The 26,689-nt window shown below is 39.3% G+C and overlaps 1 protein-coding gene across 20 annotated transcripts in view; it reads left to right on the top strand.

Annotated features, from left to right (window-relative positions):
• Positions 1-26,689, top strand: part of ZBTB20 (zinc finger and BTB domain containing 20) — a 477,873-nt gene that overhangs the window by 121,228 nt on the left and 329,956 nt on the right. The gene's annotated exons all lie outside the window — the stretch shown is intronic.

Genomic DNA, 26,689 nt, shown 5'->3' with positions numbered 1-26,689 from the left:
GCACTGTATCTTTTTTCATTGTTTGATGAAATAATCTTTTTCACCCTTTAAGTAGTGTGTTTAAAACTCCTAGTATTTCTGAAACAAAGAGAATATACAGCCACCGAGCTAGCTGGTTTTTATACCTTCCTTTCTGAGTATTGTCCTTCAGTGCAATACAGAGCCATTTCTTTGTTCTCACAAGCTAGCAGTTAAATTGTATGTAAATGTATGCAAATTAGATGCTGTCTAATAAAGAGAGTCATTAGATGGAAGAAATATTTAGTTTAGGGGGAAAAAAGAGAAGAAAGCAGGTGTATTTTGCAATAGAAAAATGTAAGATTGCAAAAGCCCCTGAAACTTTGGGTTAAGGCTTTTTATAAAGCCATTAAAATATTTTCTAAAAGACTTGCCCTACTCTTCGTCCTGTTTTTTGTGTGTTCGTTTATGTATGTGCATTTCTAAAACTCACTGGCTGTGCTATATATACCGACATGTAAGTATTGTATTTATAAGTATTTTTGTTTCTTTAAATCATGTAGCTGTGAATTAACACACATTGTACTAGGGTGTATTTTCTGCTTACTGAGTAGAGGTGGAATTCATGTGGTAGATTTTATTTTCATAGATTTATTTATTCATCATATGCCCTGACGGGATACCTTTTCTCACTAAATCATCTTCCTCCATTTTATCAACCCTCTCCTCAACATTTTTAACGCTTTATTTTTTTTCCCCATTTTATTTATTCACCAGATCTCAGTGCCAGATGCATTTCCATTCTTTCACTTGAATTTTCTGCCAAGTTATCCCTTTTGAGGTATGGACCTGATTTAAGCCTGAAGCAGCAGTGACCTTTCTAAACATGAAGTTGCAGCTTTACTGTCAGGTGTCATAACACTAAAATGCTCAGAATGTGAAGCTTTGTGTCATCCAAAACTGGAGATTCCACACCCGTGGATGGAGTGCTTGTATCTCTCTAGGTTCTGAAAAATTTGTAATAGATGGAACTTATTTTCTTGCCCCTTCTAAGGAGATGAAATTTGAGGCTTCTCTCTCTCTACCTTTTGCATTTCTTCTCTTGCTCTTTCAGCACTTCTGTTTGAGTGGACCAGTATGCAAAGGTGATATGGCTCAATTATCTTCAAGTCTTTGTTATATTTTGTTTATGATGGTCAGTTAGCATGGTTTCAGTCAGAGACAATAGCTGTATGTCAGCTTGCCTATTTTTTTCTGTTACAGTTTTGCAAGTCTGGAAATCTAAAGACATATATGTATATGTGTATAAAATATATTTATATAAAAATAATGTTGTTTAAATATTTACATACAAAGCCAAAGGATTGGCTTCCTTCCCAGAATTACTGGAACTACCTTCCCCAGGAACATTTGGACTTGAGAAATCTCTACAGCAACACATTTTTACTGAAATTAAACAACTTGTGAAGTGAGTAACTAGCTCTGCACCCTTTGTTGTTCATATGGGCTCTTTAGCTTAGAGTGATGGAGAGACTTCTCTGCATGGGTAGTTCATTTCCAGCTAATTAGGATAAGATTATCTTTCATTGCCATTTCCACCTTTCAATGTCTCATTGGCTTATTTATGAGAGATCTTATGAGGGAAGCTTGGACAGAGTGGGAGTATTTTTGCTACAGTTCTAGGGCAGGTCCGTGCTGTGTGCTGCATCTGAGCAGGGTGTGCAGTCTGGGCACTGCATTCCTTTCTGAACAGCTAAAGAGCAGTCAGACTGATCACTCAGAACAAGCTGACCCCCAGCTGCCCAGTGTCCCAATCACCCTGGCTGGGCAGTCAGCAGAGAAGCTCCCCAGTGGGAAATGTAGGCAGAGTGATTGTCAGGGCGTGGTGGAAGTTTGGCAGGGAATATTTCAGGTGCTTGTGAAGGCATAATAGAATACATAAGGTGAAGATTGTGAGGAATGCAAAGGAAATCTGAGCTTGTAATATAAGGATGCTAGAGAGAGATGAGGTTAAAGTGAAGAGCAACATGGGATATACTGGTGGCTAGGAGGAATGAGGCCATGTTAGCAAGCAGAAAATGTTGGTGACTCACTTGGGGTACCACTCTTCTCAGTTGTCTGGCATTGAATGTCCAAGAGAGCTAAGTCATTAGTGGTCAAGCATTTGACATGGATGTTACACAGAGTTTGCAATCTAGGTAGGTGTAGTTATGCAGATTCTTCTGGTTTTAGGAGGTGGTGGTTAATCCTGAAACTCCAGTTGGGAGATTTATACTGGATGTGGGACAGGCTAACAAATGAAGTACCTTCTGTCTCTCACATTCTCGATCAGGTTGCAAAAAGTGCATTTAGATGACTGATACTGAAATGGGGGAAGAGTAATGCAGGCTAAGGGGCAGAGGTCTGATTAATTCCATATTCCTTCCCATGCTTCCTGTGGTCTGGAATAATTGTTCAGGGCAGGAGAGAATTCAGTGCCTACCTGCTTTTGAGGATATGCATCTTGCTACCTGATCCATCTCAACAATAACAACAATACAACTTTCCTACTCCTGAAGTACATTGAAAGCATATATATGCATTAAAAAATGTGAGACTTCTGTATCCTGTGATGTTGAATCCAATAGCAGTACTGTAGACAGATATGGGAACCAAACCCCTGGTGCATCAGATCAGGCATCCATCCTGTTAATGTCTTCAGCTTCAGCTGTGGGAGGCACAAGAAATCCTAAGTTGTAATAGTGGAACAACTAATTTTTTTTTCACTAGTCATCTTGATAGCAAATGAGAATTTTTAAAGCTGTACCTCTCAGGAGCTTGTGCATCTTTAAAGAAATAGTTTTAAGAAATAAAATATGTCACACTAAACTAATCCTAGAGCTAACGAACAGGCATTGGGACTAGCAGCTTTTGCTATTACCTACTGCTTATTATTGTTATTATTATTATTTCTTTTTAATTATGCAAAGTGCTAATCAGTTTGATTATGCACAGTGCTAATCAGGTTAATTATGCAAAGTGCTAATCAGTTATTCTCTAAGCACACGAGGAGAGCAGAGGTGCTGGCAGTGAATGGTGGTTCTAGATGGGGGTAGTCACGGCAGTCATTCCTTATTAAAAGAGGAGTAGGTGAGATGATAGGGGTTTTTGCTTCCATTAAAAAGTAAATAAAATAAAAAAAGGAAAAAAAAAGCCATGAAGGGGATAGTTCTGGTGGGGTAATTCTTCTTTCACAGCAAGACAGACTTTTTTCCAAGTCAGCTCATGCTGTTGGGTAATTTCTGTAGGAGTTTGAGTGCACTGATTTGGGCAAATGTATTGCAGGGGAGCCTTCTAATGGCAAGGGTACAAGGTGTGTCCACTTAATAGGTCTAGGTGCATAACTAGAAAAATCACAAATTAAAGGAGTTTGGTCAATCTAACAGTCACCTTTTAAGCACTGTTAAGCAGGATAGTGATGATGTAGCATGGATGGCACTTGTTTGTGGGTTTTTATGGCTGAAGATCCTGTATGCACATACAAAATGTGTTTGTTTCAGTGTAGTGCCTTTAAAAGCTGTAGGAATGTATGGTGCCTTATCAGTGGAACCTATGTTAGGCTGTGTTTCTTCTTCCCCTTTAGCACTAGATTAAAAACTAGAATTTTGTATTCCTGTGAAACAAGATATGTTTTCACTGATCTATGTTCTCCTGACAATTACAGAAGATTCAGTGTCTCTCTTACTGTGCTCAGTGTCTAATGGCTAACCAATATTCCTTATTTGATTATGTTTCAATATTGGTGTGGGATACATAAGCATTACTTTTTTCAGTTAGTAATGGAGACAACCTTCCCAGAGCAGAAAGCTATTTGCTCATAAAAGTCCTGGGTAAAGGATTTTAAGAGATTTTTTAAGTCATTACAACAAAAGACTGCTTCATGTAAGGCCATCAGTACTAGAAGGTTACTGCACCAGCAATGCAAAAGATACTTTCCTTGAAAAATTAAGCATTGAAGGTATTAACTTATGGGGAATCATGAAAAATTTTAAAGTGTATTTAGAGTAGGAAGTAAAGCAAAGCATCACTAATATATGGCTTAAGCCAGAGCCTGAAAACTAATAATATTGCCTTCTTGGCTTTGTGACTACTCCACAAGACACTGATCCTTGAAACACGTTTACTACCAAAATATGTGGTCACAGATGTTCATCTATTCTTATAAATTCTTTCTGGTGTTAGAAATCTGGTGTAGAAATAGACAAATCAATGCTCCAGCATCAAGTCTAGTGGATTAGATCTGGAGGAGGGGAGTATGTGATGGAAATGAACTTAAGTGAGAGGGGGAGACACCAGACACCAGTGTCCTGAGACTCTGCATGCTTTGCTGTCTGAGCATCCACATCTTTTCAAGTGGGAGTCAAATCCTGAGAAAAGAAAACTCAGAAGTTTTCATTTTCAGAAGTGGATATTTCCCTATAGTATCTAAGGGCTTCTGTAGAGTCAGAAGACCCTTGAAAGGCCAATGACATAAACTCCACACGGTGGTATTCTCATCTACCTGAGACATAACTAACTTCTGTTGAATTTCACCATCTCAGATGGCTGTCCTTCTGATGAACTAGGGAACTAGAAAAGCAAAACTCACATGCTGCTCCTAATCCTACTGCTGTCTTTGTAACCCTGCTGAATTGCATTACCTTGCTCTGCCTTAGTTTATCTTGGTGGCAAAGTATGGTTAATGACACAGACCTAACGCAGTGGTGATGGTTTTTGAGGCAAGTGTATTGTTTGCAAAGTACTTTGGTATCTCTGAACTAAAGAGGTTATAGAAGTCCTGTTACTATAGGAAGTTGTATTATTAAGAAGCATCACTGAATCTTGTGATCTTGTGTAAATTAGTGCAAGAGGGCACCAAAAAATTTTGTGTATTTCTAAAGAGTGAAATAAGTGGATGGAGAAAACTCAGTTTCCTTGACATGAAGCTAATGAGTTAGCAACAAATGAGGAAACCCCAATAAGGAAATCTGTGCCTCTCATGCTTGAAGAAGTGTGCCCTGAGTGAACAGGGAAGTCATTTGCTTGTATGGTGGAAAGTAATTACTTCAAAATTCCTTTTGCATTTTCTTGAGGACCTGGTGTTCAGAGGTACAGGCTAACTGCTACTCAGCCCAGTAGGAGCTGAGTCTGCTCATTGGCATTCACACAACTGGGAGCTGGTGGAGAATTAATAACAAGATTTTAAACATTCAGCCTGACCTTTTAAAGTTACTGACCTGCATTCAGGTTACAAATACACAGCAATTTTCTCTTGAGCTGCAAAGATTCTAAATGTTAAATCAGTAACTCAGTCAGAGTAGCAGCCCTACTCCTTTCTGTTCTCTTGTGCCCAGCTGCCATGACTGGAGTAAAGGAACAAGAAAACTGTTTAAACATATCCATATCTTACTGTGACACCAGTACTTGGAAGAAGGCCCACTGACATAAACTAACACAAAGTGACACATGGTTTAAAAAGTTGTTTCAAATGTCTTCTCCCATTGATCTTCTTTAAGGGAGATAAATAAACACTGTGTGTGGTGCAGCCAGACTGAGTATTTTGCTCCTATAAATGTTTATACATTCTCTGGTGGTTGTTTGTAATGCTGTTTGTTGACTGTAAATTCCAGACCTGTATGTTTGTAATGTACATTTACAGGAGCAGGGCACTTTTGGGGAGTATGTCAGGGTAGTGCCTCTTATGGACACTGCCAGGTGAATAGTGGGCGGTTTGTTTTTCTCCTCCTCCCAAAGAAGTGAACTTGTCTTTGTGCTCCCAGTTGAAGAGAGGGCTGTGGTGGCAGGAACTTTAGTAAAGCAGTACCTGCAGGTCCATGAAGAAAATCATATAGGATTTATCTGGTAGGATCAAGTTACTTTAGCTTTTCATCTAATTAACAAATAACTCTATTGCAGTCAGTTCATTCAGTGGTGATGAGGATGATGAGTGCTTCCTCTCAGGAGGAAGTGACTGAGGTTGTTACAGATGACAAAATTCCTGTTGGCTGAGACAACTCCTGCTCCTCTGTTCCTGTTTCACAGTTCTCTTCCCTGTCTTGGGAAAAAATCTTCCCTTTCTCACTTATTGACACTATCAGCATCTTAATCCCCAGGGCAGTGGGATTGTGTAGAAGATTTGGGGAATGATGCAGGTACTTTCTTCCACTAAACTGAATGAGCATATCTGCATGAGCATAATGTATGTGTAGGAGGAGTTCAGCTTAATCAGTCACCATTTATCCTATTAGGTGGAATTTCCCTTGAACCCATGCTTCTGTTGTGTTTGTGTAAGTTAAAAGTACATGTTTTGGATGTTCTGGCTTGCCTTGCACTTTCCTTTCTGCTCTCTCATGCACCTTATCTACATTTATTAGACACAGGGTTCACTGTCTTGCAGTTACCTTCAGAGAAACTACTCTCATTTGAGTATAAGCTTTATTAACATGTAACAAACTTTAATTAGTTTAGTAGCTTTAAACATAAGTTTTATGAGTTTTATAAGTTTTAAGAGAGCTGCTTCTGCCTAAGGTGGGCTGTTTATATATCTGTTACTTGAAGAAAATATTTGGTTTTGCCCATGCTAAAATATTGTGATAACATCTAAGAGTTCTTGTGTCTTCATGGTTTGGAATGGAATCAACTGAATGACCTTTGTGGTAGGGAAGTAATTTTTTTTTATTCTACTCTATGCTTGTGCATCTCGCCACCCGGACAATAGCTGTTTCATGAAAATAAGAAGGACCTACTGTGATTTTGAGCTTCTTAATGAAGCCTGTCAAAAATCAGAGGTCTGTCTGGTGGTCCTGCAGGTTGCCATACTGTCAGTGGCCACAGAGCACTGATGTGTTGGTAGGTAGCAGATGCTTTTTTTCACTTGGCTCTTTGGAAATTCAAGGAATTAAATGCATGCGGGGTGGGGCTAGTGGGGGAAAGTGAATATTTCATTTACCTAAAGTCAAACCTGTGAACACTAGAACTGAAGTTGACAGAGCAACCTTAATTCAACTTCCCTGTGCATTTCCAATTTTTATGTGATCACATGGTGGTTTTGGTGGGAACCAGTCTTCTCATAAAACACCTGATGGACCTGATCTGTGGTGGAATAGAGATTCTTTAGTAAGAGGCTGTTTTCTTTAGGACCAGTTGCCTCACTTACTGCAAACACTGGAAATTGTTTAGTATATGAGGCAGAACATAGCAGAAAACAAAAGGGTGTTTTTATTCTCAAGATTAAGGTGAGAGCATGCATGTGCTTGAAGCAAAAAAATGTGCTTGAATTGAGTTGCTTGTAAAATCAGACATCTTTAGCTGGGTTGCAAAGCAAGCTAGTATTTTTGCTTTCTCTTACCAATTCACTTACTTGTTTTAGCTCTTCACTGTTTCTGCCTTTTAAAACATTGTTCAATTTCCTTAAAAGAAAAAAGTAAAGTCAAAACCAGTAGTAACAGCCTACCCTGGTCTTGCATCACTTTGCTGGTATGTGAAAGACTTTTTTTTTCCTTTTTTTTTTTTTCCTTATTCTCCCTATGAAATTGTAATTTCCAGGATTTTGACTTTCAGTTGGTAGGAAATGCTGTGTTCCACATTTCTTCACTGACAAAAGGGCACACAACTCTTCCTGACACTTTGGCAGTTTAGTGGGAAATGCTGCTCTAAGTAGAATGTGTCTGTCTGTAGCCAGGTCCGTTTTCCAAGCATTGGGAATTCAGCTGTTTTCTTGCAAATTCTTTTTTTCGTATTTTATTACTACAGAGAAAATACAAAGAGTACTTGTTTCTTTCTTTCTTTCTTTCTTTCTTTCTTTTTTTCCCCCTCCAGTTGACACAATCAGTATTATTTGAAGGAAAACAAAAATTACACACAGAATGGGAAATAGGGTGGGAAAATGTAATAGGAACTGCAAATCTTTTCTGTCTTGTCTGAGTAAATGAGAGCTGATGAGAGATGCAGCACAATGAGGTCTGGGGAATGCTTGCTGAACTGGTATATAAAGATTGTTTCATTTTGCTTCATTTCATTTTACTGTATTGAATTTGAAAGGGAAAATTGCAGGACATGAAAGTTTGCTGTAGAAACACCTTCGGTTGCAGTACCCTTGACGTGAGCCTGGGCAAACATGAAAAGGAGCGTTAAATAAAGTAGCGCAGGAATTGTGTAGGTGTGCTTCAGAAGCTACTTTTTGAAGAGTGCCCTTTCACAAAGAGTGGCCCTGCCTCTCAGGTTATTCTGCTGCTTCTGTTTCTAATCTCTTGAGGTGTCATTCTGGGTTGTCTTTTGGTTTTTTTGTAATTTGGTAGTGGGGAGAGAGTGAGTCAAAATCATATTGATTTGCAAGACTATGTGGTAACATCATTTTCAAATGCCAGTTTTCAAGAAGACTGGAAGATTATTTCTTTCCCCATTTATGCCCACCCTAAAGATTCTTCTCCCCTCTTGAAATGAGTATAACTCAGGGGAACTTGGTTCTAGGTGGGATACTACTACAGCAATGCACTCCTCAACAGACAATTTTACTTTCACCTTGCATGTTACAAGCTGCAGTGCTTCTGTCCAACTGGAGTGACTGCACATTGTTTGCTGGAAGGAGCAGGTGTGAGTCAGGTTAATCTGATTTTTTTTTTTCTTGCACTACCTTAGGCATCATTAACTCTCAAAAAATGGGCTACACAGGATTTTTAATATCTAAGTCAAAGTCAGTTGCTTTTGTCTGAAGTAATGCATCATGAACAGCAAACATTGCTGTGTAAAAGCTCTGACAATGCAGACTGTAAGATTTGACACTCCTGCGAGAGCATTTACCCTTGGGAGAGATCTTTTATTATAAAACATCTAAAAATTAAACTTTTTTTCTAATCTAAATATGTAAATGGTAATGCTCAGAAGTAAGATTCAGCATCCTTGACTTCAGAGTTGAGCTGGTGTGTTCTCATGGCAAGTTCCTGTTATGAGCACATTTAAGACTCTTCTGGAAAAGTTTTTTACCTCCTGGAAACTTCTGGATTTCTGTGAGGTAGGCATGCTTGGCAAGCATTTGCCTGGAAAGCATTATGCTTTGTACACATCTTCCCTAATCAAAGTCCCAGAGAGTGAAGAGGTGGGAGTAGCACTGGTGGGCACTGGAAGAGAAATGAAGGGGGGTGGTTTTACTTTTCTCCAAGCAAAGGGGTGGTTTAATGGCATTGTGTAATATAGCTCTTCTGCTGCTCTGAGGGTTAGGGAATGATTGGGTAGTTTATTTAATTCCTCCGCCCTCTGCCCCTGCCATTACCACTGCCTCTAAATGGAGACCTGCAAGTGCAGGGGTACCCAGAGCGATGTCAGTGTGTCTGGGTGTGATTCATTCCAAGGAGTGTCATTCAGCTCAGTATCTAAAATCTGGGTACTGCTAAGTGCTGTGGAGTCATGATCCTACTTCAAGCACAATCCACTTCTTTTCATGGCTGTGGTTTTGGAAGTGGAAGAGTTTCTCATTGTTTTGTTTTTTTTTTTCAGATGAACTTCATAGGCTCAGACAGGGAACTCCTGGGTAACAGAAGAGAAGTGACAAAACCAAAATTCTTCCTGACCTAGGAGTGGATAGCTCATGGAAAAGGGAGAAAGTGTTCTCAGTGTCATGAGTAGATGTAATGGCTACGGAGCATTGAGAAAAGATATAAGAATTTAAAAGCTGATTGAAATGCAGAACATGTTGGGATATTTGGGGGGTGGAGTAAGGCAACCACTCTTTTCTGTAGATTTTCCTAGTCTGAGTCTTTATGCTGTGCTATGCTATTTCATATACAATAGTAATTCAAGGAATATTCTTTTTAGCAGAATAAACAAATTTTTGCTGCTTGACATGTGAAATGTTTGTGCTAGTAAATTCCACAGACAGCCTCTTCCCCCCCCCCAGTATTGTTTTGTCTGATTATACAATCTTGAAAGTTTAGAATTGACTGTTTTACTGTAAGAAACATTAAGTAAATGCAATCTCCCTATTTTTAATAACAGAAGCTCAAACTTCATGTGAGATCACACCAGTACTCTAGTGTAATTAAGTTTATGGTTTTCTTATGTGCTTCAAATGCCTATGATGTGCAGTTAATAGTATTTTTCAGACAAGTATTAGGACACCTCAGCAGTGATGCCAGTGTGGGATGGTGTCTAACAGCAGTGCAGACACCACAGAACAAAGGAAATTGCAAGACCCTGTTACAATTTGTCTAAAAATATGCATGACAGTTGAGCTCTTTTTTACCTGAGTTTAGAGAGTGATAAGGCTTTGAATTAGCTTCATAAGTGAATCAGGCATGAATCAAGTTTTTCAAGCTTGGCTTTAAATCCAGTGTGTATTGAGAGTGAAATATGGCTGGATATCAGATCTTCTGCAACTTGGGTTTTCTGTAATGGCTGTACCCCAAGTCTATTTTCTGCTATGCAGATTTTTACCATAAGCTGATATAAGACTGCATAGAAAGTTCTAGAGAAAAGCTTTGAATGAACTTTTCATCTGTGTACATATATACAGATACATTTTTTGTTTGCTTGCTTGCTTGCTTAAAGGAATCATGATTTTTCAATACAAGAGCATTCTTTTTCTATTTCTAAGGAAAGAAAATAATACTGAAAATTACTAAGAATTCCAGAGAAGTGGACTGGAATAAGTAAAGCAAAATATTTCATTTCATTTAAACTGGTGGAGATTTTTTTGTTTATGTCAAAGAAGTTTTGGTTTTCAAATATTTTGATGATTAAGGCCAAAATTTTCATTTCATAAGGAGAAAGAATGTTTCTGACTTTGCTCCATCTGACATGCTTGTTGAACACTGAAGCTTAAAATTGTACTTGCTTAGGCTTGGATGTAGAGCTGGATCTGCATATACAGTGTGTGTGACAGCTTTGTAAATTAGAATAAGACTTGATTTTTCCAATATCTTGGACTGTCTGGGCCTGAGTCGGCAGCATCAAGATTTTGTGATCCTTGAGATTCAGCTTGGTTGTGTATAGAAGTGTTGGAAATGAGCCCCTGATTCCTTTCTGAAGCAGTTCTTTCTGATACAATAGGACTGTCAGGCTTGATGGCAGTAATGGCAAAGTTCTTGCATGTCAGTAAAGCCTCTCCTCCCTTGGAAAGCTGAAGAACAGCTTGCTTTATGTAAGTATTGAGGGACACAGCAAAGACTAATAGGTGATGTGTGGGCCACCTTCTCAGTCACCTTTCCAGCTCCTGAGCTAACTCCTGTGCAGTGCTTAGCTGTGTTGTGGGACAGCAGATCTGGGAAGTCCCTGGCAGGTAGCCACAGAATGCCCCTTCCCTTACTTTATTAAACAGCCCATGCAAATGCTAACCAACTGTTTGTTTTGTTCATGCAAATTTTTTCCCATGCAAATTTAGACTGCTGGTTTCCTTCATTACACGTAAAGAGGTTGGAATGTCCTTTTGAGAGGGAAATAATAGGCCAGGATTGTTCAGTAGCACCACATTTTATTCTGTTTGTTCCTTAATCCAACGAGAACCACACAGACTTCAGTGTGACTGGTGCAGCAGCGAGGGCTACGGGGTTTGGCCCCACAGGTACTAACTTGTGTCGATCCTATGGGGAGTTTTCTTTGTCTGATATCTGCCTTTTAGGGGGGTCTGTTTGGGGCAGGAAGCAGCACAGTTGGGACAGGCAGTGGGAGTACCTGACCTGCTGTGGCTTCAACTGCCCATTGCTGGCTGGGAAATGCTAATTGACATTTGAGAGAACGTGCTTTATATGAGAAAATGATGAGTGAATGGAAATTAAAACAAAAGGGTTGAAAATAGAGCTGTAATCAATCTAGCCCTGTATCTCAATAAGCCAGGGGCAGTCTTTCATAGTGAATTTGGGGCAGATATTGCAGCAAGTGACACAATAGCAGGGGGTCTTCCCCCCACTCCCTCCTCCCTTGCCATTAAATCTGCATTTGGAAGGTGGATGGTGCTGACTCATAAATTAAATTGGGGTAATATATACAGTGTATATATATTTCTGTCACTTTGTCTCAAATTAAACACGAACCTTCTCCCCTGACAAGATGATAGAAAAGTTAATTGCTCGCCCTGGCTTTAAATTGGAATTTGAATTTGCAAAATGCTAAAGGTTTATGAGATCTAAATCATGAGGAGCTTAAATTACATTCCTGTGATAAAATATTAATAAATCAATTAAAACATAAGCCGAGTATAATATTACTTTTTTTGTAGGAACCTTGAACACAATAATTCATTAGAGTGTGCAGTAACAATTATTGTATCTTTTTTAATTTTCTTTTTTATTAGTTTCTCTTTTTTTTAAACTGGGGAAAAGGCAACATCAGATGGGAAAACACCACACAATGGTGGAATATTATCCTGGTACCAAATCTAGTCATCTCCTAGTAACGATGCACTTACATACAAAAGCATCTGAACACCCTGAACTCCACACATTGCACCGTGGCTCTGCTATAACAAGATTCACTCATTGAAAGCTGGGGGCTGTTTTTCCCCTTTTCACTATGGCAAAGAAAGGCAGTAGCATGGGAAGAAGGGAAAACCTTACTGTTCATCTTTTTTGGTTTTTTTTTGTTTAATTTTTTTTGTTTGTTTTTTTGTTTTTTTTTGGTTTTTTTTCTTTTCCACTCTCTTTTATCACACCATTTTATCATTTTCTTATTTTTCCTTCTCCCTTCTCTTTATTGGTATTAGATTGGTATGATTTCAATGCCAAAACTATCAAAAAATTCACAGATGTTTCTGTAAAACTAGCCTGAGTTTTGTGTTGGGGAAACTCAGGTTGGAATTGGATTTTGTTGCTAGATTTTTAGTTATGTTTTGAACAACTCTCACAGCTCTAATCTTTACATAACCCATTTCTGTGTACTATATAAAGAGCACTTCAGGCACAGTATGGAACTTAGTTATTATTTGAGGAAGGAGGTGTTATGCTAGCTCAGCATGCATTTCTTATATGCAAACATTAATACACAAGGAATGCAATTATTACATATACCTGCACACCTCTAGTGCCTGTGAAGGTGCAGATTCCTTTGTCAAGTGCTTTTTACCTTCTGTGAAATGACTGGACTGCATGTCTGATACAGCTATGCTTAGTAAAGGGTCTAATTGCTATTATTACATTATTTGTGTTTGAATTCTTGAAAAGTTATTTAGTACAAATTAGGTGTTAGTGCGGAATTGGCAGCTCTGGAGACTGGAGTCTGCTGTACCCATCCATGGCGTAGGTCCCGCAGCTGAGTGCGCTCTGCCCACCCTTCCCTGCACCTGGGGTCATGCAAAGCCATCGCTCCTGGTGGCCTTGGGGGTCTACTTCAGACTCCTGGTTTTGCAATCTGCAGCTTAGACCGTGGCTTGTGCAGATGGGGTGTGCTGCAGCCAAGGGTTTTTGACTAAACTAGAGCATCTAAACATCTTTAGAAGCCCCAGCCTGGTCCCCTCTCCGGGGACAGAGGGCTGGGAGAGGCTGCAGGGAAGGGCTGCCAGCTGCTGCTGCTGCCTCTGCTGCGAGCAGCCTGCAGCATCTCCCTGCAGCAACATGGGGCAGCTGCGCTGGCCAGCCGAGAGCAGCCAGGGCCAGAGTCAGCTGGGGAAAGCAGCACAGGAGATCCAGGAGCAGGTGGTGCTTGTGCTTCTAACCACCTGTCTGAGTAACACTTCCCTGTGCTGCCCAGAAGCTGTGGCAGGCTCCAGTTTTGCCTGGATATGGGATCCCTCGTGATGCTCAGGGCCCTCCTCATGGTGAGGCCATCATGAGTGCATTGAAGGATCCTGCTTTACCATGCTCCTGGCTGTCCTAACTTCAGAGTGACCTCAACTTAGTTTTCACAGGCTTTTGCATTTGCTGTCCTGCTGATGAGACCAGGCAGGGTCTGTTGTAGTGATGCAGAATAAAATCAAACTTTGTGTTTCTAAGCACACGTACCATGTCAGTACTGCTAAGCTCCTCATCAATATTAAAGAGTCAGTTGTTAATTTTTACATGCATTGCTTTTCATTTTCCCCATTTCATGAAGGGGGGATGTGAGAAAAGTCACTTTCCACAGGTCTCAGTGTCACGTAGCAAACCAGTGATGGCGATTCAGGTGACTACATGTCTCTCAGCTGTCCACTCTTGCACTGAACCTCACCAAAACTGGGGAAACACCTGCTCATCAGGATCTAAATGATCACTGAACTTGTTTTGTGCAGACTGGGAAGCAGCCATCAGATGCAGTTAGCTTCTTGTGGCTACCAAAATGAGATAGCATTTAAACAAACAAGCTAAAACTGAAGATTTCATATCACCAACATGGTCTAATCTTCCTTTGTTATGATTGTAGTAGATTTTTGAGGGTTGACCCAGTATTATTTATTCATGGCACTTGATAATTACGTTTACTCAATAGATTCCATACTTCACAATTTCTGTTATAGAGTGTGACTGAATCTTTGTGCATTCCTGTAAATAAATTTTTTTAATTGGATCAGTCGAAATTCATGTGTGTGTAGGGAGGTGTTCCAGATTTTTCTTGTGTATGGGGATAACTTCCAGCAGAAGTGAAGAAAACTTTTAATACTGAGTTATTTGTCAGTGTGGCCTTTCATTGAATCATGGGAGTTACACTGGTGAAGTCATAGAATTATAGAGTGGTAAGGGGTTGGAGTGGACCTTAAAGATTGTCTTGTCCCAGCCCCTCACATGGGTAGGGACATCTCCCGTTAGACCAGGTTGCTCAAGGCCTTATCCAACCTGACTTTGAGCCCTGACAGAGTTGGGCAATCCACAGCCTTCCTGGGAACCTGTTCCAGTGCTTTCTCTGTGGCACACTGTCCTTGCTGGGAGGTGAGGTAGACTATATGCACAAGAGCATTGTTGACTCCTGCCCTGCATGCAGTTGGAAGATTTTTTTTTTTTTTTTTTAAGCCATGGGTGACATCAGATGCTTGAGGTGGTGAGTTGAGGCCTCATAAAAATGGAGAGGAGAACATGGATTGGCCAGTGCCAGTACAGGGAGTATCCTCCCGTTTTGAGGACCAAAAAGTTAACTTCCCTGTGCCACATGAGGACCACCATCTCTTCTTTATTCTGTCCCAGGGAGGCAGCCAGAGGACGGATGGATGGACAGACACTGCTGCAAGTGCCTGTTGGGGGCACTGAGTTTCTCGCCAATGATGATAAACACGATTTGGCTCCTGCGCTCCTGTAATCAGGCTTAGTCTTGCTGAAGCAGATACTGCTCTATTGCAGTGCCAGGCCTGTAGGAGTACCAACTGTTTAATAATAAACAGCCCTGGCTGCTGGCAGCAGCCCCCGCCCTGCCCTGCCCGCACGGAGTAGCCGTTCCGAGGGTTCCCCTGCCCGCAGCGGGGCAGCGCTGTGCTCGGCGGAGGTGGCAGAGGGCACAGACCTCACTCTCTGCCTAATCTGCTTAGTTTATCATTCTGCAGGGACCTGGGCTGGTACAGAGAACGTGCAGTGCTTTGGCAGCACTAACAATGGCTAGGCTGTCGCTCTAGATAATATTGCAGACTCTTGCCTGATGCATGGGGTATCTTAGTTCTCTGCGCTCTTATTTTCTTTACCTTTATTTTTTTTCTTTAGGGGTGAGGTAGGTTGTGGGGAGACAAGTTTCCTGCAAATTTAAAAACTGTAATGGGCTTAACTAGCTTGTTCTCCTGGTGCCAGAATGGTATTTATTGTTTTATTGCATTAAGAAATATTATCAAGCACTTTTCTATTATTTTGTTGTTAGAATGGATGCTGAAATTAAGAGCAACTTTTTTAGTGAGTGAAGGGATTTCATTATGGAGGTTACTCCCCCAATGAGAAAAAACACAACAGCAAAAAAATCCTTCATTCTTATCTCCATTTTGGACACTTCTGTAGTTTTCATTTTAATTTCTTATTACTGTGTACATTGTATCCATGTGGAAAACAGTATGTCCTGGTTTACGTAGAAGTGAAGCTCAAGCTTGGAGATCAATTAGGAAAAATATTGTGATATTGTGAAGAAGAAGAGATTATACTGCAGAGTTGAAATGAAACTGCATGAATAGACACAAGCTTACATATTAATTTCCCTTTCGTTCTCCAAACCTTGAGTGGAACACAAGTCAGAATTTTCAGTTGGTGGGATAACAATTTTTTTAAAAAATCCATATATGAAATTAATTGTAAACAAAGATTTTTTCCATTCCATGCTGCTACAGAGCTCTATATTTGGAGTCAGCTAAACTTTGCACAGTATAGACCATTTTTGTCATCTGTGAGGGAAATCACTGAGCTGTGGGTTAGCCATGACATGGATGACACAAAAGATCTTTGTGTTTTTAACAAATATTGCACTGTAAAACGTGTGGTGTCTCCCAATGTTCTGGAGAGAATTCTGTCATAAAATTCCCTATCAACACTACTTGAAACTCCACCCTTTATCATAATTATGGAGGTGTAAGTATTAGGAAGCAAATGTAATTAGTAATCAGAATTGTGAGTACTGCCCTGTTGCCAGCTTTTTATTTCCTCTATATAGCTTTGCCATTGCAGATCTGAGAACCCCATAAAGGCCTCACATAATTAATGTTTAGTTTTTAAACCAAGAAGCCCTAGGTGGTGAGGTCTGGGCCTCACTGATACTGTTTCCTCTAAAAATAGAGGGCGTTAATTTGAGCATATCCATCCATTTTCCAAAGGTGAGTCAAGTTAAATACTCCAGAACAAGGTGGGAAAACTTGAGTTTGTCTAAATCCTTGGGCCAAATCTCATCACATGGGGTTTCCAGATCATCTAGATGATGTTAGGAGACATGAGCAGTCTTTGCTTCCCATGCCATTTGTTTTCCTAGCATACTTGAGCACTTCTGAAAATTCTTGTGTGTTTTTTTAATCATCCCTGAAGGCTTTGGCCTGAACAAGCATCTGGCATTTGACGCAGTCTGTGTTGAGACTGCAGTAATGACTTCTTCCCCAGTTTGTCATTTCCTTGAGTAGATCTCTACAGACGGTCTTTTCATTTATTCTCAATGTGAGCAAATTAGAGCTCAGAGCTCATGGATGTCTTCAAAATATGGGAGAAGTACAGACAATGAACTTGTTGGTTAGCGCGTTCTTTCTGAAAGTTGTGGAATTGACATAGTTTTATACTTTCATTTAAACTTTTTTTTTTATTTCATAAGAATGTTGAAATTATGCCAGCAGATAATTTTCAGGAGTCTTGAGCAGGGCAGCTACAGGTATGCAGGGAGAGGCAGTGCACTCAGGAGATTAATGAAGTGCCTTTGCAGCTGCTATTGTAGAAGCTGGAAACCTTGTTTCATTAAGCAGAAAAATAAACTACAGAAACAGAAGACTCCCTCTCCTTCTTTCTAAAAGTGTTTCCTTTCTTAAAATGCACATTTTTAATCCAGTGGGAAGAGTCTTTTCTTACTGCTGACATACTCCTTAAATCATATTGTTTTCAGGCAGTAGGTAGAGTGTGTAGATGAGTGACATTTGCTTGTAACTGTAACTAAAACATAGTTTTAGTGACATCAAAAAAATGATTGCATTTATAAGCTGAACCATTTACAGCAGGTAGAAAGAAAATTCAAAGCTAGAGTTAGGAATGGAAAACATCTCTTGCCACTTTGAGTGCCTGCAGCTGTGCCATCTTGAGGTGTGATTTATTTAGAGTTTCTGGTCAGTACATGGTCAAGAGAATCCCCAGGAATAACTGGAAGGACCCTTGGGAGCAATTCAGTTCCCTTGAAGCCAGGTCTGATGCTGTGCCCAGGAGGACGTTTAGGGGACTGTTTTATTTCTTCAGTTCTAGCTTTCAGGTAGACTTGAAAATTAGCTATTTTCTGCCATTAAAAAAAAAAAAATCTCATTGATGCCTTTTTTTTTTTTTTTTTTTTTTTTTTTTTTTTTCCCCAGCTGTAGCAATATTCTTAGACCATAAGTGAACTTTCAGTAGTATGGGTGGTGGGAAATATAGTAGAGGATAAAAATAAGGGTTTGGAGTCATCTCATGTATGATTGAACCTGAAGCTTAAAGCAAATTTCAGGATCTGTGAATTCCAGGGGTCGTAACTGGAAAAACAACACTTTGGGAGCAAATGGGGGCATGGGATAATGGTTTTAAACTGAAAGACGGCAGTTTTAGGTTAGGTACAAGGAAAAAACTCTTTTATGAGGGTGGTGAGGTATTGGAACAGGCTGTCCAGAGGAGCTGGGGATGCCCCATCCCTTGAAGTGTTCATGGCCTGGCTGGCTGGGACTTGGAGCAACCTGCTCTAGTGGAAGGTGTCCTTGCCCATGGCAGGGGGTTGCATGATCTTTAAGGTCCCTTCCAATTTGGTGCTGTGATTCTCTGACTGTTTTTTTAATGTGCTGTGTGGATAGCAGACCTGACTTGGCCTCTAGCACAAGGTGAAGTTGAATTCAGAAGCAGACCTAGAGAGGACTCCAAACATTCCAGCTCTGGGAGTTGCTTGAATGTGAGCTTTCAGTGATGACCCACCACTGAGCTGTATTCTGGTTAAATACAGTCACTCAACTAACAAACAAAGCAACACATTTTTTCAGAGAATATGAACAGTGTCTTTCCAGGCTGTCTTCAAAATTCAGGATTCTTCTCAGAAATCTTCAGAAACAGTGAAACCTTTCCACAGTGCTGGACTCATCGTTTTTTGGGAGGACTGCTTGTTATGGTTACTCAGAAGGAAGAATGTTCTTTGCCTCTGGCGGTCACATGAAACATAATGTCAGAAATTTCTTTTTGTATGGTTTGAGGTCAGAAAGGTCGTTCATGTTTTGAACCCAGTTTTGTGCAAACAGATTCTCTCCATCTTGAACCCATCAGGAGGTTAAAGCTCCTCCCTTCCATTGATAGTTTTGTTCCACTGGTCGATTCTCTTGCTGTTGAAAATTGTGAGATTTGTTTCTGCTTCAATTTGACTTTTCTTTCTTTCATTCTTGGCTTCATGTTCCAGACTTTGGTTCTCGTTACGCCTTTCTTCACCTAACTGAAGATCCCTTTAGAAAACAATGCAATTGAGAAAAGTAAAAATGCTTTTCCAAGCCTACCCACTACCTCTTGTTTATGCCTCCAGGGATTGCTTTGGCCATCTTTGCCACATTGCACTGCTTGTTCGTGTTCAGTTGTGTATTTGTTGTAAGCCTTTTCAGAATCTCTGTTTTTCAGGGTGCACCACATCCCACCTGCACCCATGTCCCATTCTGTAATACATCATGCATTCCTTTTTCTTGAAGGCTTGCCCTACTAAAAAGTTTTATTTGAAAGGACAGAAGTTTTGAAAAACCTGATTCTCCCCATCTGTTGATATCCCGTTCCCTGATATTTTATCAGTCTTTGCATCACCTGGAAGTTTTTATCAGCAGTGATTTTATAACTTCTGAGTCATTGATCAAAATGCTGAATAGTGTTGTTTGTATTATTAATTTTATCTTCTTCAATCCACTTGTGTTTGAAGACCCCTTAGGGTAATAGCATTCTGAGGGCCTTTCATTAGTTAGCAGTTCAACACATGATTTCAGTGATGGAACTAGAATGTTCTGCAGTAGTCCTAAATCAAATGCCTATAAAAATGTAAGTGTATAAACTCTTAGGCTTATAAAATACATATCCTTACCAAAGAATGAAATCAAGTTTGTTTGACAAGACCTGTTTGCCATAAAACTGTGTAAACTAGCATTAATCACTTTCTTACCTTTCAGTTCTTTATCAATAATTTCACTCAGCATACATCAGTGCAATTTTGCTGGTGTGAGTAGATTTATACATTTTGTGCACTTGCAGTGTTCCTAATGAGTGTGTATTACTGAAGAAAGCAAAAATCAAAGCAAAAGTCAGTGCTAAGACTATTGCAATGTACTTGGGCATTTTTATATTTGGAGAAGCAGTCTGTAACTTCTCTGTGTCACTGTGGATGGAATGCACGGGTAAATCCAGCAGTCCCCATAGGCAGAGTGGACACTGGGGAGGGTCCATTTTGATTTTAATAAATCAAAATGTTTATGGGATTTCTTACAAAAATTAGAATTGGATCTGAAATCATCTTTTATCTTGCATCCAGCATATGTATGTGCTTTGTGGGCATTGAGACACTACACCCACAGTCTTTACTTGTTTGTACTGAAGCTCAGGGTAAAGCTTGGTTTTCCTGGGGTGGTCTATTCTTACATATCCTGAAGTTCACAAAGGGAATCTAGTGGGGAAATTCTCCAAACACCACAGTCGTAGGTGCTGCTGACATGGCTGTGAAGCAGCTGTGTTGGTCTGGAGGCTGGAGGCTGAGGAGTCCTGGAAATAGATGGGTCTTCCTTTCAGCTAGCTTGAGACAGGACTTTGTTTCCTATTAGATCTTGAGATGCTTTGTGCTTTAAACACTCTATTGTGTCTAGTAAGCCTGAAATACTCACTTTACATTAGCCTCCAAATGAAAAATGTTGAAGGGCAATGCAAGCAAGATTCCTGGACGACTGCATTTGACTGTCTAGTGTATACAAATTTGCAGGATGTGGGTGAGAATTGTGTATAACAATATCTGAGTTTTGTATGAAATAAGTATGTGGATTTCATTTTTTTCTTGAGGGTGTGGAGACTTGGCCAAAACTGGGCTGGCATGGATGGCAAAAAAAAAAAAAAAAAAAAAAAAAAAAAAAGAAAAGAATTTGAGTATACCAGAATGACCTACTTAAAAAAATTAATTTGGAAAAAAGAGTAATGGCTTGTAGCTATGGGATAATGGAATTTGGGACACTTCATCATAATCTTGCTTTTAATTGACAACAGGCGTGTTTGTTCTTGATTTGTGATCAACATCCATTGCTGTGTGAAACTCTCCACTTTTTATGATACTGGTCAGGGAAAACAGTCCAGGATTCCAATCTCCAGGTCCAGGATTTTTGTTTAAATCCATTTGCATTGTATTCTGAGGGAGATTCGCTCTGATTATTGAAAAACAAACCCCACCCAGTCTTCTTCTCCCTCAAAAAAATCCTCACTTTCTTTCTGAGCATTGAAACTTCTTCCTGCTCAAAGGATAGCAAAGGATGGCTGGTGTTTCTGGAGAATATTGTGTTAAAAATATTTGGTAAGGAATCCCTATTTCTGTGTGGCACAAGGGATTGTTGCTTCTGATCTGACTCTGGGCATTTATTGTGATAGAAATATTTTAATTGCCATAATGTATGGATTGTAGAAGTTGAAATTGAATGTAACTGATTTCTGTGTTCTAATGATAGATAAAATTCATAAGTCTCAAATCTACTCTTTTAGAGTAGACTTATTTTAATCAGTAGCCATATTCTGAAGCTTCATAAAATCATTCTACTTTCAAGCCTTTACAAGGAAGATTTTAGTGATAAACCAATTGAAATTGCATTTTAACTCATTTTTAAACTGAGTTTTCTTACTCACAAATTTGTTATCATTTTCTCATTCTTCTTAATGAAAAAGGCATTTTATGTCTTAGTTTATCTATACATTCAGTCCATAAGCCTTTCTCTTAAAAGTTCTCAGTAGATTTGGTGAGATACTATATGCCTTGGGGAGCCTGAATGATTTATTAAAATCCCACCCTTCATCCCCTTCCAAATATGACAGTCAGAATTCAAAGTGAGAATAATTACAGCTGTGCAGTTACAGCAGTTCTGAAAGACAGGGTAATATGAAGACTCCAGAGGAAATGTTAACAATTCTAATAGTTTTTCGTAAAAGACAGAGAGACACTGTCAAACTAGAGGTTGAAACAAAGAATAGGTTAAAAAAAAAAAAAGAAAAAAGACTTAAAGGCCATTAAGGACTGGTAGAGCCATGGAACAGATGATAAGCAAGCAAAAACTTGTTGCCCAAAATACAGATATCTTGCTAGCAAAAAGAGACGAGTCTGTTATTTGCCCAGCTAGATAAGTCACAGAGGGACAGAGGAATGAAATGAATCTCTTTCAGTACCTCTCTCTGAAATACTAAATTAAGGTTAGTGGCTACATTTGACAAAGAAAAAGTGTTTCATCTGTGCTGCATATAGTGAACTATTAGCATGACTGCAGCATTTAGACAAGTTGAATAGTGTGCTATTGTCCATCATCTTTTTATTCTCCTTTTTTATCCTTATTTTGAATAATTCATAGGAAAAATGATCACTTCGTAATGCCACAAACTCACAGCAGGCAAAACTAATTTTACATGATATGAAAACAGATTTTATTTATTTAAGAGTAATATTTAAAGAAAACAACAACTTTTTTGACACCAGCTGCTGGGAAATAAATAGAATATTTTATGACAGAAAAAAATCCAAATGCGTTAAAAGCTGTTCCTGAGAGATGGATTAAAAAGTAAAATATAGACGTTGGGCAGATAAATTTAAACTTGGTGGTCACTGATGTAATTCTCTTCCTTTGGGGGAATGAAGGATAGTTTTCTGGTGAAAAAGAAAGAGAAAAACACTCAGAGGAGTGTAGAGTTGTGCTTCAGAACTTGTCTGAATAGCTGATCTCTGTTCTCGTGACTGGAGGTAACTTGGGTGACAACTCTTTAAGATCTTTTACATCCTCTAGACCAGATGTTTTTTTTTTCTCTCATGTCTGTTGCATGAGAAGCAAACCTCCTTTTTTTTTTTTTTTTTTTCCCCTCCAGTTTTTCCATAACTGACCTCAGCTCTTTAGCAGGAAGAAACTTTGAACCTACAGCTTTTTTGCTGCTGTTTTTTTTTTCTTGTTCTTCTTTCCCTCCTTCTTGGAGTGGCTTTGATGAGTGCAGCAAGAAGGCAGTCTGGAGGGATATATATATATTTTTTTTTTTTTTTTTTTATGAGGCTCTGGCCAAGAGTAGAATGAGTGATCTGGTCAATACCCAGTTTTGGTGTCTCAGGATAGGGAGGAGGAGGAGGTGGAAAGCAGGGAGAAAGTTGCACAGCATTTAAGCACAAGAGCAGTTGGAACAAATGCCATCAGTAATATAAATGTTGTGTACTGCATTTTCATGTAAAATTGTTTAACTTAAAAACTCCTAGTGACAGAGGGAATGTAAATCTGAGGCTGAGAGCCTGAGTCCCTAGCAGAAGTTTATTATTATGCCTGATAACAGCTGAATTCCAGCCTTTTTGCATGCTATAAAATGGGGCAGTTTTGTCTGTTATTGGCGCCGTGTGCAGCACGCAGTGAAGGGCTTGTCGGCAGTTCAGCTGTGAGCTCCCATTTTCACGGGTTTATAACTCCACTGTTAAAAATTCACTCCAGGCTGGAACTTGGCACACGAGATGGAGTCTCTGCAAGTTATGCTGAAACTTAGGCTGTCCTCAGGCAGCTTCTTGACAGTGCTAAAAGACACAAGGGGTGTGCACGGCTCCTTTCAAAAGACAAGAGAGAGCAAGGACAAGCCCCACCATTTTGTGCTTTTGATTAAAAATTGTGTTGTTGGATTTTGCCTTGCTTAGAAGGAGCACCCTGATGTCCCTTGCATGTCTTAAATTTGGAAAGAATTTTATTTAAATTTTTATTTAACTTATTTGTTCTCTTCTTCGTTAGTTTTACATGGAGAAAAATACATCAAAGGCTTTGTATACATTTCCTTTAATGGGATTTAAATGCAGTGGTTTTTTGCTGTGCTTTAAGGTTTAAACATTGAATATTTTATTTTAATTAGCTGTCATTAGTTAGTATTCATATAGAGTTTGGGTGATTATAACAAGCCCTAGGTATATGAAGTGTATTTTATTTAATGCTTCTAGTAGTATTTTCCAAGAGATGAATTTCCAGACTATAATACAGTTATAACTGCTGAGTAGTTACCGTGATACAACCTTTGCTTTGACTCAGTCACCTAGTACAAGGCATGCTGTGATCTTGTGAAGAGAGCATGGTTTGGTGTATTTGTATAGTCTCATTTATCAAGGTAGGAGGGTCAACTCTTTTTTTGAAGGGGCTTTCATTTTTCAAAGTGGTTGGGTGCTTTTATGGTGTTGTCATGTTGAAAGCAATGCCATTGGGATAGTTTTGGTTTTGTAGCTGGTCATGGTGATCAGGGAGCACCTTCAGTGCTTCAGACCAGCAAGAATCCTTTAAAGAGAGGAAGGGAATGGTGGGAACTCTTCATGAGATTGTAAGTAGATAGATCTGGCTGTGAAAGTTGACCTAGGAAAATGAACCTTTTTGTACATCACAATTAAAAGCATGAGCAAAAAGTTCCAAGACCAAGATCCATTTGTGTTTTTACCAAAGGGTAAAAAAAATAAAAAATCTGTGGGTTAGAATTCAGTCTCTGACATAAGGAAAGATAGTTCTTGCCTTATTGTCACTAATAAATATAAAATATCTGAAAAAAAATGTGCCCATTCTTTGAAGATACAATTTTGGTTAGAGTTTTTTTTTCAGCATTTGACCCATTAAGTATCTTATTCTTGGCTTATATCCATTGACTAAAGAGGAAGACTAGGAATTAAATTGGCTTAATGAAACAAATTATCTTCTCTTACACAGTCATAAATAAGAAATAATCCTGAATTCTTGTACAAGTATCAGTATTCTGGATTTAATTTAGCTTATATCTAAAATCAAAATTTGGCCAGTTATTGAAAATTTGGGAGTTTCAGTTTGTGTTGTGAAATAGGAGTTGGTTGGCATTGACCTCCTCTTGCTGAGGTCATCTGATCTGTCCGCCAAAATCCACGTTGTAAAAAAATTTCCATGATATTATCCATAATATTCACCATTCCTGAAGAATGACTCTTGTGCCTAACCTTGATTATCTCTGGAGAAAACGGTTAAATACAGTCTTCTGGGATTTGCTACCAAATTTTTAAACTTCTTACTGCATAGGAAATAGAAAATCCATGTAATGAATTGTAACTAGCAATAAATCTGAGAGGCATCTTCTGGAAGTAACTTTTTGCTAAACTTTATCTGTATTCAGACATTGTTGGCAGAGCAGGTGAAAGGGCTTGAGGTCAAGGAGGTGCATAAGTGATAGAGTGCTGTGGGATCAGTCTTTGAGGTCTCAGTCTTAAAAGCATCATTAACGCAGTGTTACCTTTCAGTGCCTTTCTAAAATCTTCATTTTAGACGAGAGGCCTGCGTGCAGAATTTAAGAGGCTTATTTTCTTATACAGAAATAATGCTGCTAAGCTGCTAGAAATCTCAGCAGCTTAATATAAATGTTCAAATAAAAAAGTTAGTATTTTAACTGTATAACCTTCAAATATAATTAATAATGAAATCCTAAGCAGGAGCCTAGGGAAAGCATTAGGATTCTTTCTATTTGTGGAATAGGTGCAGGTCTCTAGTGTGCAGTTGAAAATAGGGACTAAATATGAGCTGATGATTTGGAAATCACTCATGTGTGCTGCTGAATGCAGTCACAGTTGGGTTGTAAAGTAGAGCACAGGAGAAAATGAAAACAGAGGGACCTGAGCCACCAACTTCACGCTCAGATGAAATACCAAACTTGTATACTAGATGGGAATATTCAGATACTTTTTTAAAATTTCATTTGGCCTGATGATTAAATTAATGTTATCCTGCTAGTGCAGGAGGTAGTATATTATTTTTTTTTCTTCACTCTTTTACCAGTGCCACCCAAATTATTATTATGGAGCATAATTATGAAAAAAATCACAGTAAGAGGGTGTGTCATGACTACCTGTGTGATGAGCCTGTTAAGATTTGTAGCACAGCAGGTTGCTTCCCAGAAAAAGATGATCTTGAGTGCTAATCCACAGGTGGTGGTTGTGTTCTGACTTGGGAAAGAAGAAAAGAAACTCTTCAGATAATGAGAGGTGTTCTCCAGCGTGGCTGAAATATATTGCTATGTCTGTGCTTACACTTTTCACCTGTGCACCATTTCCATGCATGAAGGTTGCATGGAAGGCCAGCAGTTTCTTCTGTGATGAAGTGCTTAAACTCTGCAGTATTGGGTGCAAACAGGAGCTACGGGATTATGTGCCAGAATTTTGGTCTCAGTAATGAAAAAAGCAGAGAGGAAAACTGTCTGCAGATACTTCAGTCACAAGGGATGACCACACAGTACAAGTGGAAAAGGTAGAAGCCCTGAAAAGGACTGGTTATTTCTTTTTAATTTCCAGTTCTTTAGGCAGCTTGAAGCACATGGTGTAGGTTTGACTAAGGTATAAATGTGTTGTCAGGTTGGGGGTTGCAACATTGCAATCCTTGGAGTCGCATGATTAGGAAGGAGAAGAAATATGGAAGTGGAAAGTGAAGTTTGGTGCACACAGTAGTCAGCATTCACACATGGCTGTCACACTGTGTGACCTGAGGTATTGCAGTTATTTCCTAGGTAGGTATCAGTTGCCATTTTACTGACAGCTTCTGGAAAAGGGGTGGTATTGGCTAGTGGAGCAATCATACTGCTTGTCAGAGAAGAAGAATTATTTTTAGACTTGTCTTTTATAACAACACCCTGAAATGGTTGTTGATGCCTAAAAGAGGCAACACAGAAGTCAAACTGTTATTTCACATAGCCTATTTTTTCAACAGAAATAAGCAAAAAATCTCAGAAAATGTGGAAAGGACACTACAGATTCACTCCCAGTCTACTCTTTTAGATCCCCACCCAAAACCTGGTAGCTTCCAGGGCTGCATTTCAATCCTGGGGCACCTCTTCTCTTGCATACCACATTGTGTTCTACCCTGTCCATTCTCTTACTGTGGCTGCATCATTCCTCCTGCACTGCTCAGCTGCAGTTACTCTTTGATGCAGGTAACCTAGGTTTT

This window comes from Oenanthe melanoleuca, chromosome 1, assembly GCF_029582105.1.
Source record: "Oenanthe melanoleuca isolate GR-GAL-2019-014 chromosome 1, OMel1.0, whole genome shotgun sequence".
Classification (NCBI taxonomy): domain Eukaryota; kingdom Metazoa; phylum Chordata; class Aves; order Passeriformes; family Muscicapidae; genus Oenanthe; species Oenanthe melanoleuca.
Note: the sequence above shows the minus strand (reverse complement) of the source record. Positions and strands in the feature narration are given on the sequence as shown.